The sequence below is a fragment of the Neophocaena asiaeorientalis genome, unplaced genomic scaffold (genome assembly GCF_003031525.2).
Source record: "Neophocaena asiaeorientalis asiaeorientalis breed wild unplaced genomic scaffold, Neophocaena_asiaeorientalis_V1.1 scaffold504, whole genome shotgun sequence".
In the NCBI taxonomy this organism is placed as follows: Eukaryota; Metazoa; Chordata; class Mammalia; order Artiodactyla; family Phocoenidae; genus Neophocaena; species Neophocaena asiaeorientalis.
This window is the reverse complement of record NW_020174438.1, coordinates 2805402-2819594: the sequence shown is the minus strand read 5'-3', so window position 1 is coordinate 2819594 and position 14193 is coordinate 2805402. Positions and strand designations below refer to the sequence as shown.

The following is a 14193-nucleotide window of genomic DNA, read 5'->3' as shown; positions in this document are numbered from 1 at the left end:
CAGCACCACATCCAGGGTGCAGGGGGCTGCTGGGGGCCAAAGCAGAGACTGCTGGGGGTGGGGGCACTTTCTTTTCAAGAGACAAACAGGCAAGTGGTCCTTCCAGCTAAGGTGGGACTAGACCCAGGGCTCTAGGATGGACTGTAATCCAGACTTATCAAACTCTAGTGTTGTTTCTTAAGTGGAAGAATTTTCCACTTGGTTCAGGTTATTGAAAAAGTACCTGCAATGTCCCGGGAATATGAAGTTCAGTGAGACAGGGACTCTGCCATGAGGAGCCTATGCACCACAGCCTCCTTTTGACCCGTGCCCTCTTCTCCCTCCTGGGAACCTTGAATGCCAGGGGGGCAGTGGTGATGCTTCAGTGCATATGGCAGTGTTCAGATTCCCAGTGTCCTGGAGCTCGACCTAGAATCTGGGTCTGGCAGGTCAGCACAGCAGCACAGGCTGGGAGTTGACAAAAACATCTGCTCCTCCATCTGGGTTCTAAGGCTGCTGTGGGGAGGGAGGGGTTATCGGGCCTTTATAATCATGGGTTTTGATTCCCTCTGTGATTGTGTGACCAAAGGAGCAGTCAGAGGAGCATCTCTGGAGTGTGAGTGAGAAAGATCTCGGGTAGAACGGCCACCAACGTAACAGCTCAGGTGCCCATAACCCTGTCTCTCTTCCTCCAGCCTGGCCAATGTCTGCTGCCTCTCTCTGCCTGCCTGCCTGGGTCATCCCTGCCTTCAGCTCTTTGCATTGGTTTTCCCAGTCTCTAGTGCTTTCCATTTCTCCTTGGCCTGTCTCCATCCTCACCCTCCAAGGCTGAGATTCAGCCCTGCCTACTTCAGAAAGGTTTCCTAAACCCTCTCAGCCAAAACTCCCCCTCTTTTCTCCATATGCCTCCTTGGTGGAGAGCCAGCAGCCCCCAGTTCAGCATTTACATGTTACATAATGTGTTTTGAGCACCTGTCAGACAGCAGGCAGCAGAGCAGGGACTAGGACTTTGAAGTCTGATGGGCCTGGGTGTGTGTTCTAGCGCTGGTTCTTATGAGCTCTGTGGCTTTGGGTAGGTGCTTTGATTTCTCTGAGTCTCAGTTTCCTCATCTGAACTTGAGGATACGGTGCCTGTTTCACAGGGAAGTTGTAAGTATCTGGTGAGATAATCCACATAAAGCACTAAGCACACAGTTCCTGCCTTACAGTAAATGGCTAACATGTGGCAGCCTTTGTTACTCTTTGACAGGTATCATCTTATTTAATCCACACTCTAGTTTTATAAGGTAGACATCATCCCCCCAAGGTCTTAGTATGCACAAACAGTGAGGCTGGCATTCAAGCCCAAGTGCTGGCTGGCCCTGAGGCACTGTTCCTCCTGCTGCTGCCGCTGCTTCCCAAGTTCAGACCCCTAGTCCCTATGCTTTTTGGTATTCTTCACAGTTTTAGCCATGAAACTCAGCAAATGTTTATTGAATGATTTTTCCTGGCTGATTTTTTTTGCAATACGTGGGCCTCTCACTGTTGTGGCCTCTCCCGTTGCGGAGCACAGGCTCCGGACGCGCAGGCTCAGCGGCCATGGCTCACGGGGCCAGCCGCTCCGCGGCATGTGGGATCTTCCCGGACCGGGGCACGAACCCGTGTGCCCTGCCTCGGCAGGCGGACTCTCAACCACTGCACCACCAGGGAAGCCCATTTCCTGGCTGATTTGATGGGAACCAGGAGCAGCAGGAGATGGGACCCCCCCTCGAGCACTCCATCCCCTTTCAGATGTCGAGCTGATCAGCTTGCCCATGGGTCGCTGCCAGTATACTGCATACCATTCCAAGGCCAGGCAGTGCCGAGGAGCATGGTGCATCATTGCACCCAGCCAGGGAGGAGGGAAAGCAAATCGTGCCCTGAGGGCAGACCAGTCAGTTCCCTTTTTTTTTTTTTGTGGTACGAGGGCCTCTTATGGCCTCTCCCGTTGCAGAGCACAGGCTCCGGACGCGCAGGCTCAGTGGCCATGGCTCACAGGCCCAGCCGCTCCGCGGCATGTGGGATCTTCCCGGACCAGGGCACCAGCCAGTTCCTTTTAATTAATGTATTTATTTTTAAATTGCAGAGAATAAAGCTATGAAAAGAATAAGAACACTAAGGGAAACACTTGCCTGGATAATCCCCCACGACTGGGGCAGGCGCTGCCTGAACCCAGCTGCCGGAAAGCAAACAAAAACCGTTAGCCTGCAGGGAGGCTCTGGGTAGCGTGTGCCATTGTGAAGTGTGGGTCCTGTGAGGGTCAGTGGGTGAGGCTCCTCTGAATGGCTTACTGAGCTGTCCCACACCCACGGGTGCAGCCGGGGCCCTGACAACATTACTGTAGTCAGGATGCTTTTCACATCATCTCAGATCATGGTTTCCAGTTTTCCTCCAGAAAACGTTGGAAGCTGCCGCTTCCTTCTCAGCTGAGTCTCCTCTGGTACCAGCCGATGTCTGTGTCTGCACAGTCCTCACCCCCACTGGTTTATGTCTGTGCAGACCTTGGCATTGAGCTCCCGGGCCCTGTGGAAGAAGACAGCTGTGTGTGCTGGTTGGCGTGCTCAACCCACAGCTGGAGGCGAGGAGGAGGGGGAGGCGGCCAGTGCGGTTTTTAAAAATTTATTTATTTAATTTTATTTTTGGCTGTGTCGGGTCTTGGTTGCTGCGCGCGGGCTTTCTCTAGTTGCAGCGAGCGGGGGCTACTCTTCATTGCGGTGCGCAGGCTTCTCATTGCAGTGGCTTCTCTTGTTGCAGAGCACGGGCTCTAGGTGCGCGGGCTTCAGTAGCTGTGGTTTGCGGGCTTAGTTGCTCCGCGGCATGTGGGATATTCCCCGACCAGGTCTCGAACCTGTGTCCCCTGCATCGGCAGGTGGGTTCTTAACCACTGCGCCACCAGGGAAGCCCAGCCAGCGTGTTCTGATTCTTTATTTTTGCTACCAGGCCAGGGTTTGGGTTTTTGCTTTGGTTTTTCTAAATCTCTTTAAAACACATCTGAAGGTGGAGCTTCTTTCCCTGGAAGGAACTAAGAGGGTGCCGTTAGAAGGCCTGGAGGAACAGGAACAGATTCTCTCTGGGTGCTGGCCCAGGAGGTGGCAAGATCATGATACAAAGTAAAGATAATATTGTTCAGCCCATGCTGTGTGTCAGGCACTGTAGTTGTACCTGCTGAGTCAGAATCTCTTGAGAAGAGTGACTGAGAAAAAACCAAAAACACCCCCCATCCCCCCCCCAAAATAAAGAAACTCTCCATGGGATTCTGACAGGCATATCCTGTGTAAAACCCACGGATACATGCCATCTTGTTAACATCACACCGGAGCTCTTGGAGATTGAAATAACTCATGTTCAGAGAAGGAAACATCCAAGATGCTGCCTGTCCTGTCAGTGCCTGGGATGCTGTCTCTGGGTGGAATGGGGGCCGGTTGTAGATGGGGGGCTGCGGCACAGCCCACCTCCCTTGAGTGCCAGCAGATGTGCCTGGGCGTAGAGGAGGCCTCAGGCTCAGGGATCAGAGTGTGCTGGGGAGGCGGCATGACAAGTGCACCAGGCAGCAGGCACTAGCAGCGTGACCTCAGCCAGTTAGTTGCTGAGCTCTCTGAGCCTCAGTCTCCTCACCTGGAAAGTGGGTTGGATAAGCATCCAGCTCCTAGGGCTGTGCTGAAGGTTAGATGACATCGTACCAGTGAAAGGGTCATTTAAGGGCTCAGACAAGATAATTCCTCTTCCCTCACCGGCCCTCTAAATAGAGTTGTTTCAAGGAGCTGCCCAGATGTTTTTCTGTACCACAGTGAAGCCAGTGGAAATCAACTGTCTCCTTATTTCTCTCCTTGCCTTTTCCTATTGCTCATGGCCAGGGGGACCCATATCTGAGGCTGGGTTCCCAGCCCAGACCCGCAGGACTGGGCTATGTACTTTTTTTGGTTCCAGCATCTTCCTCTCCCAGGAAGGGCATTGGTCCAAGGGCTGTGGGTGGCTCCTCTCACCTCAGTTTGTGGAGACGCCTTGCTGCCGTGTTTGCTTTTCCCTGGCTTCCTGGGTCTCACTGAGAGTGTGCAGCGGGCTTTTCTTCCTGGGTGGGATTTAGTGATAAAGCAGACAGTTGTTGACTGCTGCTCTTAGTGGGGACTCTTTGGGCTTCAAGTGATAGGAACCCAACTTGAATGAGCTTAAGCAAAAATGGGATGCCTCGGGGGCTTCCCTGGTGGCGCAGTGGTTGAGAGTCCGCCTGCCGATGCAGGGGACGTGGGTTCGTGCCCTGGTCCGGGAAGATCCCACATGCCGCGGAGCGGCTGGGCCCGTGAGCCATGGCCGCAGAGCCTGCACGTCCAGAGCCTGTGCTCCGCAACGGGAGAGGCCACAACAGTGAGAGGCCCGCGTACCCGCCCCCCAAAAAAAGGGATACCTCGGAAGGTTCTAGGGGAGGTACAGAGACTCAAAGGATGCACTGCAGAATCCAGCCCCAGAAAGAGAACACCCAGAAAGGTGACCTCCAGCATCCCTGGACCAGCATCCCCTACCTAGTCCATGGATACAGGCAGCTCCCAGCTGACCCCACACAGCCCTGTACCTGACCCAAGAGGATCAGGCCTTCCCCAGGAGTTTTCAGATTGGAACTGGGCCCAGCTTGGAGCACATGCACACCCTTTGTACCTAAGAATGTGGCCGAGGAGGAAGGATACTCTGATGAACCTGTCTTGAGTCCCATGCCTACCTTTTAGGCTGGTGAGTGAAGGGTGGGGTGGAATCTGTTATTGGAACAAAGGGAGAAGGATGCTAGTAATATTAATAATTAAGCAGAAGGTGAATATTTTTAATTTTAAAAAAGGAATTTTATTTATTTTTTGGCTGCATTGGGTCTTTCTTGCTGCACACGGGCTTTCTCTAGTTGCGGGGAGCAGAGGCTACTCTTCGTTGCAGTGCACGGGCTTCTCATTGCGGTGGCTTCTCTTGTTGCGGAGCATGGGCTCTAGGCACGCAGGCTTCAGTAGTTGTGGCACGCGGGCTCAGTAGTTGTGGCTCGCGGGCTCTAGAGCGCAGGCTCAGTAGTTGTGGTGCACAGGCTTAGTTGCTCCGTGGCATGTGGGATCTTCCCGGACCAGGGCTCGAACCCATGTCCCCTGCATTGGCAGGTGGATTCTTAATCACTGTGCCACCAGGGAAGTCCTCTGGAGATGAATTTTTATTGAGTGCTTACTTTGAAGTAAAAATTATTCTAAGCTCTTTACTTACAGGCCTCATGTAATCTTTACAATCAATCCTGTTTTATACACGAGGAAGCTGTGGCACAGACAGTTTAAGCACTTTGCCTAAGGTCACATAGCTCGCTAGTAGGAGAGCAGGGATTGAACCCAAGCAGATTACTCCCAGTGTGCTCCTAACCGCCCACTCTGATGCAGACGATACAGCAGATGCCATCTCCGAGCACTTACTCTAAACTAAACACCGGGCTGTCCTTTACAGCATTTTCTCATTTCATCTTCAGAACAGCCTTGTGGACTAACATTATCCCCATTTTTAGATAAGAAACAGGCTCACAGAGATGATGTGACTTGCCTGGGGCCACCTGACTAATTTAAAGTGACAGAGCCGAGACGGGAACCCAGGTTCGCCTGATTCTGGGGCCTGTGCTGGTGAACACTTTGCTGGGTAGCCTTTGTATTCAGACATTCCTCTTGCTCTCTCAAGTGCTCCCCTGGCAATTGGGATGAAGAGCGGTCCTGGCTCAGCATCTGAGCCGTCATCCTCTGTGCCGAGGGCTGGGCGTGGAGAGCTCTGCTTGGCGCACACTGCTGAGGGGCTGGCTTTGTGGTTCTGAGCTGGATTTGGTGTGTCTCACACTAACTCATGCCAAACGCTTCTTGAACAAGCCCTCAGTGCATCTAAGCTCTGGATTTCTTCATTCCACCATTCAACAAATACTGATGGAGTGCCTAGTGGGTGCCAGGCCCTGTTCCAAGGGCTTGGGGTTCCTCAGTGAGTCTCTGACTCTATGGAAGTAGGAAGGCCCCCAGAGTTCCTCTCACCTCCCTCGGGATCCATGAGGTCACTCAAGCTCACAGGAAACCTTTCCTGCACCACCTAAGTCAGGCCTACAGCGACCTGGAGACCTCATACGTCTTTGCTTGGGATTGGCATGATGGCAAATCTGAGAGCAAAGATTGTTTCCTCATTCCGATTGACGACAAAGGGCAGCGCGTCAGGGAGCAAGCGTGGGCGTGGACCCCCCGGCCAGCTCCGCTGTGAGTCCCAGGCTGCTGTGGTCAGTATGGATTGAGGCTGGGCCATGCCTCAGTTCTGCCCTCTGTGACGTGGCTGTACTACCTGCCTCACTGGGTTGCTGGGAGGATTATCTGGGATAGCACATGCTAACCACCTGTCGTAATGCCTGCATGCGGGTTAATCCCTCTCCCTCTTTTTAACAATAGGCTAGCTTCATGGGTGTCTCTAAAAGTCAGGTCCTGTGGATGGGGGCAGTTAGAAGGGGTCCTTGGTGAGGATATCACCAATTAGTTCAAGCTCCTCATTTTGAAGTTAAGGAAACTGAGGCCCCTCGAGGGGAAGGAAGGTGCTTGGCCTTAGGACCTTCTGGTTTAGTGGAGTTAAAGGGAGCTTGAAGCATGTTTGGCTGTAGGTCAGATGGAGGGTACAGGTTGGCCCTTGGAGTGGCTGGATCGCAACGTGTGCCCAGGCCTATGTGGGAATCTGACTGGTGGTTAGCCCTTGTAGACTGGTCCCGAAGTGCCCACCTCCATCCAACTATGCAACAGCCCAGGCAGAATCTCAGAGAGCCCCTGTTCCCTGCTGTTGGTCTCAGTAACATCCCAGGGTTGGTAGGGGCTTCCGTTCCTGACATCTTGGGAGTAGGGGCAGCCCCTGGTTCTCATACCTGGCTAGACCGATAGCAGAATTCTGCACCAGAATGTCCAGCTCCCTGACCCACTGCACCCAGAAGCTTCCCTTGAAAAGCAGGGAGGCAGATGGGTGGAGACCTCCTGACTCTCTGACTTCTGGCTCAAGGCAGCAGCACAGAGCCTCTAGCTCAGGCTGGTAGAATGTGGCCAAGGCAGGCCAGCCTGTTGATCAGCTGCCACGGGCTGGAGAGGTGTGGCTTGATAATGATGATGGGGATGGAGATGACTGCAGCTTCCACCCAGGTGGCTGCCGTGGGGCGTGCGGGCCCATCGCAGCGGTGCTGGGACACCTCTCACCTCAGCCTGGTGGGAGATACCGTGAGCACTGGGTCAGCCCGGCCCGGGCTTGAGTCCTGCCACTCCCTGGGGCCTTGACAAGTGCCTTCTGCCCTCTAAGCCCCTATTCCTGTCTGTGAGGAGCCACTGAGACAAAGCATGTCTGATCGCTAACAGTGCTCGTTCCATGCATGGCCAGTGCTCAGTAAATAGTTGCTTTTCTCCCATTAATAGTCTGAGGATTCTGAACAGTGAGTCCCAACTCCTAGGCTCTAAATACAGCCTTCTGTGTACTAGAGAGAATACGTACGTGTTTCTGTGGGCAAATAGCCCTGCCACCTTGCCGAGCAAAGTGAGCGTAAGTCCACGGAGTATGGCGATTGCCTCTTGGCGATCTCAAATCTTACATGTCTTTTTCTTTTTCTTTTTTTTTCTTACATGTCTTAAGTTTTGTCCTTTTGAGGCCACCTTTTAGAAAATTGGGATTGTGAAAGTAAATCCTTAAAATTTTTGTAACTCCAGGCTCCATTTTCCAAACAGGTGTAGAAGCATTTTCTGCAAAACAAGTGGGATGTAACCAGATCACTAGGGTGGTCATTGGAAACCAAAATCAGAATTTGTTTAGGAAACTCAGCCATAATCAGATAGTCCACGCTCATGACTTCCTAATTTATTCAGCCTTTTGGACCTTTCCACCTTGGAAATATGACAAATTTTACATTGGTGACTTGTTACCAAGTTTTTACACCAGCTTGATTTTACTTTCCTCATGTCCTAAGCTTAGAAATTCTGGCATTTTTTACTTTTACTGGAGCAACGAATGAAGCGTTCTTTTCCACATCCATCTCACTTTCTCTGCAAGCCTTTGTGTAGAGGTGTGATAAGCCTTAGGGTACCCAGCCAGTGGCAGACAAAGGAATGTGTTTACGCGTCTCATAATTCCTTTCTTCACATGAAAAACTTGGAGCAGAAGAGACATTCTCTCTCCGTTTCCTCTTGTTGGGTAAAGTGTTACTACGGGACAGAGTGCACAGCATGTGGGAACCTCTTGGTGGGGAGAAGAGAGGAGGCTGCAATGTAAGATAATCTACTTGACATTCCTTGTTGGGCTCTTGTTTTTCAAGGAATATGGCAACCTGTGCATGGCTTGTCCTGGGAGGAGCTGACTTCAGTCGTTGTGATGCCTAAGAATCAAGTAAGTAAGTCACAGTGGTGGATCTCTTTTCTGCCCTTGAGTCGCTCCTGGGGGGCTGGCTTCAGGCTTTGGAAAGGATAGGGGTGCTTGCACTCTTCCTTCAGGCCCGAGTGAATGTGACCCCTATGAAGAAACAGTGGCTGGCGAAAGCCCTCTGTCTTTGCCTACCACCTCCAAGGCCGCACAGCCCTCCCACGCTGTCAGAGAAGGGAGTGTGGCAGGGATTGAGACTGAGATGTGTTTGGGGACATGAAAGACCTGTGTGACTCAGTGGGCTTTGAGTGGATGGAATCTCTGTCCCTCTTCCTCTCAGCTGTCCTGACTCCACTCCCAGCTCTGATGCTGTTTCCGTCTCCTGCTGGCCCAGGTCTGTGCCAAGACAGGAATCTGGCCGGGTAGCTTCTTCAGGGAGTGACTTCCAAGCATGGTAGACCGTTGTCCAAGAGTTGCAAATATGATCACAGCATCTTCCTCTGCTTGGGCTCCATTGTAAGCAGAGCAAACCTGTTCGTATCTTTCCATAAATTCAGCAGGTGCATGGAGGCATAGGGTCTGGAAGACTCCGTGTAGGTGAAAAATCAATGACTTGTATGGCATCATCACCCTTATGAACTATGTAAGAGCCTTCCCACTGCTCTCCTGGCCCTACTCTGTCCCCTTGCTCTGTCCTCTTCAGTGCTGCCAGAGACCTTCCTCAAAGACATGTCTGCCTGTCACTCTCCCACTGGCCTTCAAGGGCCCCTCCAGTGACTTTCCAGACCATTTGTCCAAGAGTTGAAAATTTCCTCTCCTTTCCACCCCAGCTCCAGTCCCACAACTCCCGGAACAGATCTCCACATCCAGGACACGTGTTCCCTCTGGGAAGCTTCCCTCACTCTCCCAGCAAAGTTGGGGCCTCCTCCTCTCCACTCCCCTAGCGCTTTGTTCAGATCTCAGGTGTGTCACTGGCTGAGTCGAGTTTTGTCCACTCGTCTGTCTCCCCCACCAGCTGTGGAAGCCTGGAAGGCAAGGATCCGTCTTCCAGCCTTCCTGTCTGAGCTGGGCAGCGCCAGGGCTGGGCACATGGCAGGGGAGCAACAGTGTTTGTTGGCTCAAGGAGTTCAATCCCTGAGGTTTCTTCAGGGCTTTATGGCTCACGAAGTCCTGTCTTCTGTCTCGTGCGGGCCTCGTACCTGGGGAGGGGTAGTCAAGTCATCCCCATTTATTTTACAGACATGGAGGCTGAGGTCTGAGCTCTCAGACTATAGGCTGTTAAGGTCCAAGACCCACATCTCCTGTGAACCAGGCTAGTTCTAGTTCTGGTTTCTATAACCAAATTTTATAATTAGAGAGAACCCAAGAGGTTATTTAGAGCAAACCCCTCATTACCTGATAGGGAAACTGAGGCCTGGCCTGAGGATATTTTCTCAAGGTTGCATGACCCACTGCTGTCCAGTGGAGATTCGGAAGGCAGGTCCTAGATTTCCAGTCTAACTTTCTTTCCACACCCCTTCTCTCCTCCTCTGCCTCCCTTCTGTATACAGCCGTCAGAGTACATTTGGGGACCATCTGTCTGCGTTTACAGGAGGGTGAAGAACTTACAGAATGCCCTGAGTCAGAGGGAAGGTAGACATGAATAAAACTGACCCTGCCTCAGGAGCTTCCCTGGAGGTGTGAGACCAGGGGGTGGGTGGTGGCTGGGGGCTGCAGAGCCCAGTGGAGGGGGGAAGGAGGGGAGGGTGAGCCTAGGGCAGGGTACAGGCCCCAGAGGAAGGGTAGCCGGCAGGCATGGCTGGGGATTCAGAGGCTGGCCTTGTGGGCACTGAGGATCCCCGGTGGAGGGAGGCTGGAGAGGGCGAGGAGTCCGTGTTGAGATGCTGAGCAGCAGCATGAGAAGGGCTTGGCAGGATCTAGGGGAAAGCTGCTTTCGTAGTTCTGGTTCTTAGTGTCTGGGCAAAGGAGTCCTGATGAGCCAGCCTGCTGGGGCCTGAGAATCCCTCCCTTTTCCCGGAGAAACACAGAAAGTGGAGTGCGTGCATAGAGGAGGGTCAAACGATAGACAATTCCATCATTGTCTGAAATGTGTATGGGGAGGGAAGTGTGTGCATTTCTGGCCAGCTCACCTCTATTGTGCTCAAATGAATTTTGTTTTGTTTCTGATTGACCACACTTCCAGATGGTCTTTTCCCCCATCTCAATCTTAGGGCTCTTCTGAAACGTTCATTCCATCCAGACATGATACAGGACCAGGTTGGTCATGCTTTTTCCAGTTTCACCCTGCCTCTTCTTGAAACTTCCTAGACACACAGACTGGGATCCTGGTACTGACTGCAGGCTCTGTCTCCACTGGCAGGTTGAAACGTACACTTTGCCCAAATTACAGAGAGTGTGAATTTTGCCAGATGGGTACCTTGACCTTGAGTTGTTTTCCAAAACATGACCAGGTTATAAACTTCTGCAGGGAAAGTTTGCAGTGTCACATCATTATTGTTTACGCCTTTGGCTTACGTTCCACTACATTTCATCAAGGTCAGTTCATCTTCATAATAAGTAAATCTTCATTTACTCCCATTTCACAGATGAGGAATTTGACTTAGGCTGTGACCTGCCCAGCGTTAATGTAGCTGTCTATGGGCTGAGCTGGGCCACAGCCCAGGCCTCCTGTTTATAAATTCTCTCATCTTTATACCCTACTAAGCTTCACCCATATGCAAATTTCTGAAGGGCCCAGGACATAAGAGGAACTCAATAAATATTTGTTGAATGAGTGAACTTTGGCTATTTTTTTCCTTTTTTTGGGGGGATGGGGTGGGGTCACTCTTACCCATGAATGGATCCTCTTTGGCAGCAAAGGGAACACTACCCTGTGAAGTATTTGAATTTCTTTCCACGATAAGGAACTAGTGAGTTCTCTTCTCACCCAGCCTCACCTCCGGGAACTGGGTCACGCACACTGAATAATTAATTCCTTGAGTCTTTAACTCCTGATGCTGAGATGATCTGACCAACATTGGTCTTGAAAGGTCCCTGGCAGAGACAGATCCTATTGTTTGTCATCATACACCTTCAGATGACCCATCTAATTGCTCACAGGGAATACTCTTGGCCTAATCAGGTCAGACTTCCAGCAGCTTAATTCAGTTCCCTCCTGCCACTCATCCCCATCAATCTCCCCTAGACCAAAGGAGAGAGATCTTTGTGGGTTATCTTAGGTATTTAGGGTTCTGTAGGGACAGGAAGGCCCACCTCTCCTTTCTCACTCCCCCTCTGAACTCCTTAAGATTTTGTGGCTAGGGCTGGAGAAAGAGCAGCAGACCATGTCAGGTTGGGAAGGAATGCATGGGGCTGGGGAGGCAGTTATCAAAATACCTACTGGGCCTGCTCTTTCCCTGAGTGACACTTGGGTCATGTTGCTTAGAGTCTGCAGGGGATCCAGCTGGCCTCGTTAGAGCAACCTAATTAGATCTCGAGGTCAGCAGAGTAGAGTGGAAAAAAGAGTAGGCTGAGGTCAAAAGACCCACGATCTGGTGCTGGTTGTTCACAGCTCATCGGCATGGCATGGTCATGGGCCAGTTGCAGAATTTCACCTGCCCTCAGATTTCTTATTAAGGAAGTAAGGGAGGCACAGAGGGTTGTGGCATCTTAAAGGGGCCTCCTAGACTCCCAGTGCCCACTCTGCCTGTCCTCGTGATCAGCACCGTCTTCTCCTCCAGGTCGCCACCTCCTCTGCTTGCTTCTGTAGGCATTTTCTCCTGGACTTTGTAGCGTTGCCTCTCCCCTGCCCCACCGCGAGATATGCCAGAGTGCAGATAAAAACTGCCTGTTGCTGCCGTAGTCTCCTGCCAAGCAGCCTGGAAAAAAAATGTCTAATGATTTGAAAGTGCATTGGGGACCTAGGAGGTACAGGTTGGTATAGGAGGGGAGTGGGATTAACCTGTGAGTGGAAAGAAACCAGCCCAGGTTCTTAGGGGTTGTTGGGATATCCAAGATCTTCATGTCCTGAGGTGCCTGGACTCTGTCCAGTTGTTTGACCGAAGGATACTAGATATGTTCTTAAACACATGGCCCCAAGTTTATCATCTTCTTCCCTGGCCAGGCTGTATGGTCAGGGGTGACCAGACACTCTGGAGCAATAATAGTTGTGGTGGTGGTGGAAAGCTGCTTAGGGGGAGCTAAGAGATGTCTCAGACAAACAACTAACACACAAAGGGCAAGGGTTGAGGAGGGTGGATCTGTCTCTAAGACTGATGATCTTTGGGCGTGAAAGCTGGAAAGAGCCTACAGATCATCTGATTTATTTCTCCAGTTTTATGGGTAAAGAAACCAAAGCCCAGAGACGTGACTTAACCAGACCCATAAAGCAAGCTAGAGGTGGAACCCGAGATGCAAGCCAGGTCTCCTGATTCCCAGCCTTGGAATCACAAACCTGATACAAAGTGGCTATTTCCCCAGTGCCATATTGCCTCCTCTCCGTGGGTTCAGCCACTGCCCTTTCCACTCCTTTCCTTGACCCTGGGCTTGATTGTCCAAGGTGTTATCAGGGCCCACAATAACCTCCTCGTTTATTGAGGCCTAATAAAACCTGGGTGTGACATCACCACGAGGTTGAGCCTTCTCTCACATGTGGGCTGTTTGACTTGTACTCAGGGATTTAACACTGTTGGGTCAGCAGTATTCTGTTTTATGGTGTGGCTTGGGGTAAAAGATTAATGCAAGACAGGAAATGAAGGATCTGATGGCCCAGCCTCAGCAATAGTGGACTCCCGTGGGTTTATCATTCAGACAGAAATCAGCTTTGTTGCTAATCATGCCTCTTTCTGAGACTCTGGAGCTGAGGGCATGAATCAAGTGCAGCCTACACCATCCCTTGCTCTGAGAGGGGGCGCTTTGGGTTAGAGGCTGTCCGCCCCATCACTGTGTTGCTGGCACGTAAACCAGAACAGAAGCCATTGATTTTTTTCTCGAGGGCTCCATTTGGCTCAGCACTTCCTGCTGAGCTCAAGGAAATGTATCGTGAGCTCTTTCCATTGAGCAGGCGCTGGGTTTACATATTTTACCTTGTTTTTCCTCCCTGCGGCCCTCTGAGAGGTGAGCATGGCTGTTAGTTATATCGAGGAGAAAATGGGCAGATCTAGGTTAAATAACTAGCCCACGTCCCACAGGGGCCAGGGCTCAGATGCAGGGGGTCCGATCTTAAAGCCTTTCCTCGCTCCACATTTCACATGGCCTCTTTTTGCGTGGAGAAGGGAGAGCTGGGCCAAGTGGGCCGGGCATTGACTGAGGCATCAAGCATTTATGATGGGACTTCTGAGTGCTGGGCTCTGGGCTTGGTTGTGGGGATGCAAAGGTGAGTAAGACCTGGTCCCTTTATTCCCAGGAGTTCATGGCCTGACCTGGTGGCAGGACAGATGTGTATAGAGTCACAGCCACTGCTCTAAGCAGTGTCATAATGAGTCACACACCAAGTGCTCTGAAAGCACTGAGAAGAGAGCAACACACAGGGAAACTGGCACCAAGCATGTGCTCTGGGACTTGGGTATTGAGGGGTAAGTAGGAGATTGCCAGGCAGAGAAGGAGGCAGAGAGTTTTCCAAGTGAAAGATGTGGCGGTATGAAGGCTTGATTCGGTACTTGGAAGTGAGGAGTCATGGGCATATTTTCTCAGCTGACGTAGAAGGAGTGGAACTTTCAGTTGGGAGATAAGCTGGGGGAGGAGGGGTTTGGGACCAGACCGTTAAGGGCTTTGTAAAACACTTGCTAATTATGTGAGAGTCGTTGAAAGAAACATCAGACCAGCAGAGATTCTCCAGATATGAATTCTCCAGGCGTCTGAAGT

The 14193-nt window shown here is 51.5% G+C and overlaps 1 protein-coding gene across 8 annotated transcripts in view; it reads left to right on the top strand.

Moving 5' to 3' along the window:
• Nucleotides 1-14193, top strand: part of MICAL2 (microtubule associated monooxygenase, calponin and LIM domain containing 2) — a 219578-nt gene that overhangs the window by 20023 nt on the left and 185362 nt on the right. For 6 of the 8 annotated variants that reach the window (XR_003004813.1, XM_024757127.1, XM_024757126.1 and 3 more), the window contains exon 2: nt 8309-8379. The exons of 1 other annotated variant lie outside the window; for it this stretch is intronic. The gene's annotated coding sequence lies outside the window, so the exon portion shown is untranslated. Of the gene's footprint in view, nt 1-8308; nt 8384-14193 lie in introns of all 8 variants that reach the window. One more of the 8 variants, XM_024757124.1, reaches the window with a different exon arrangement.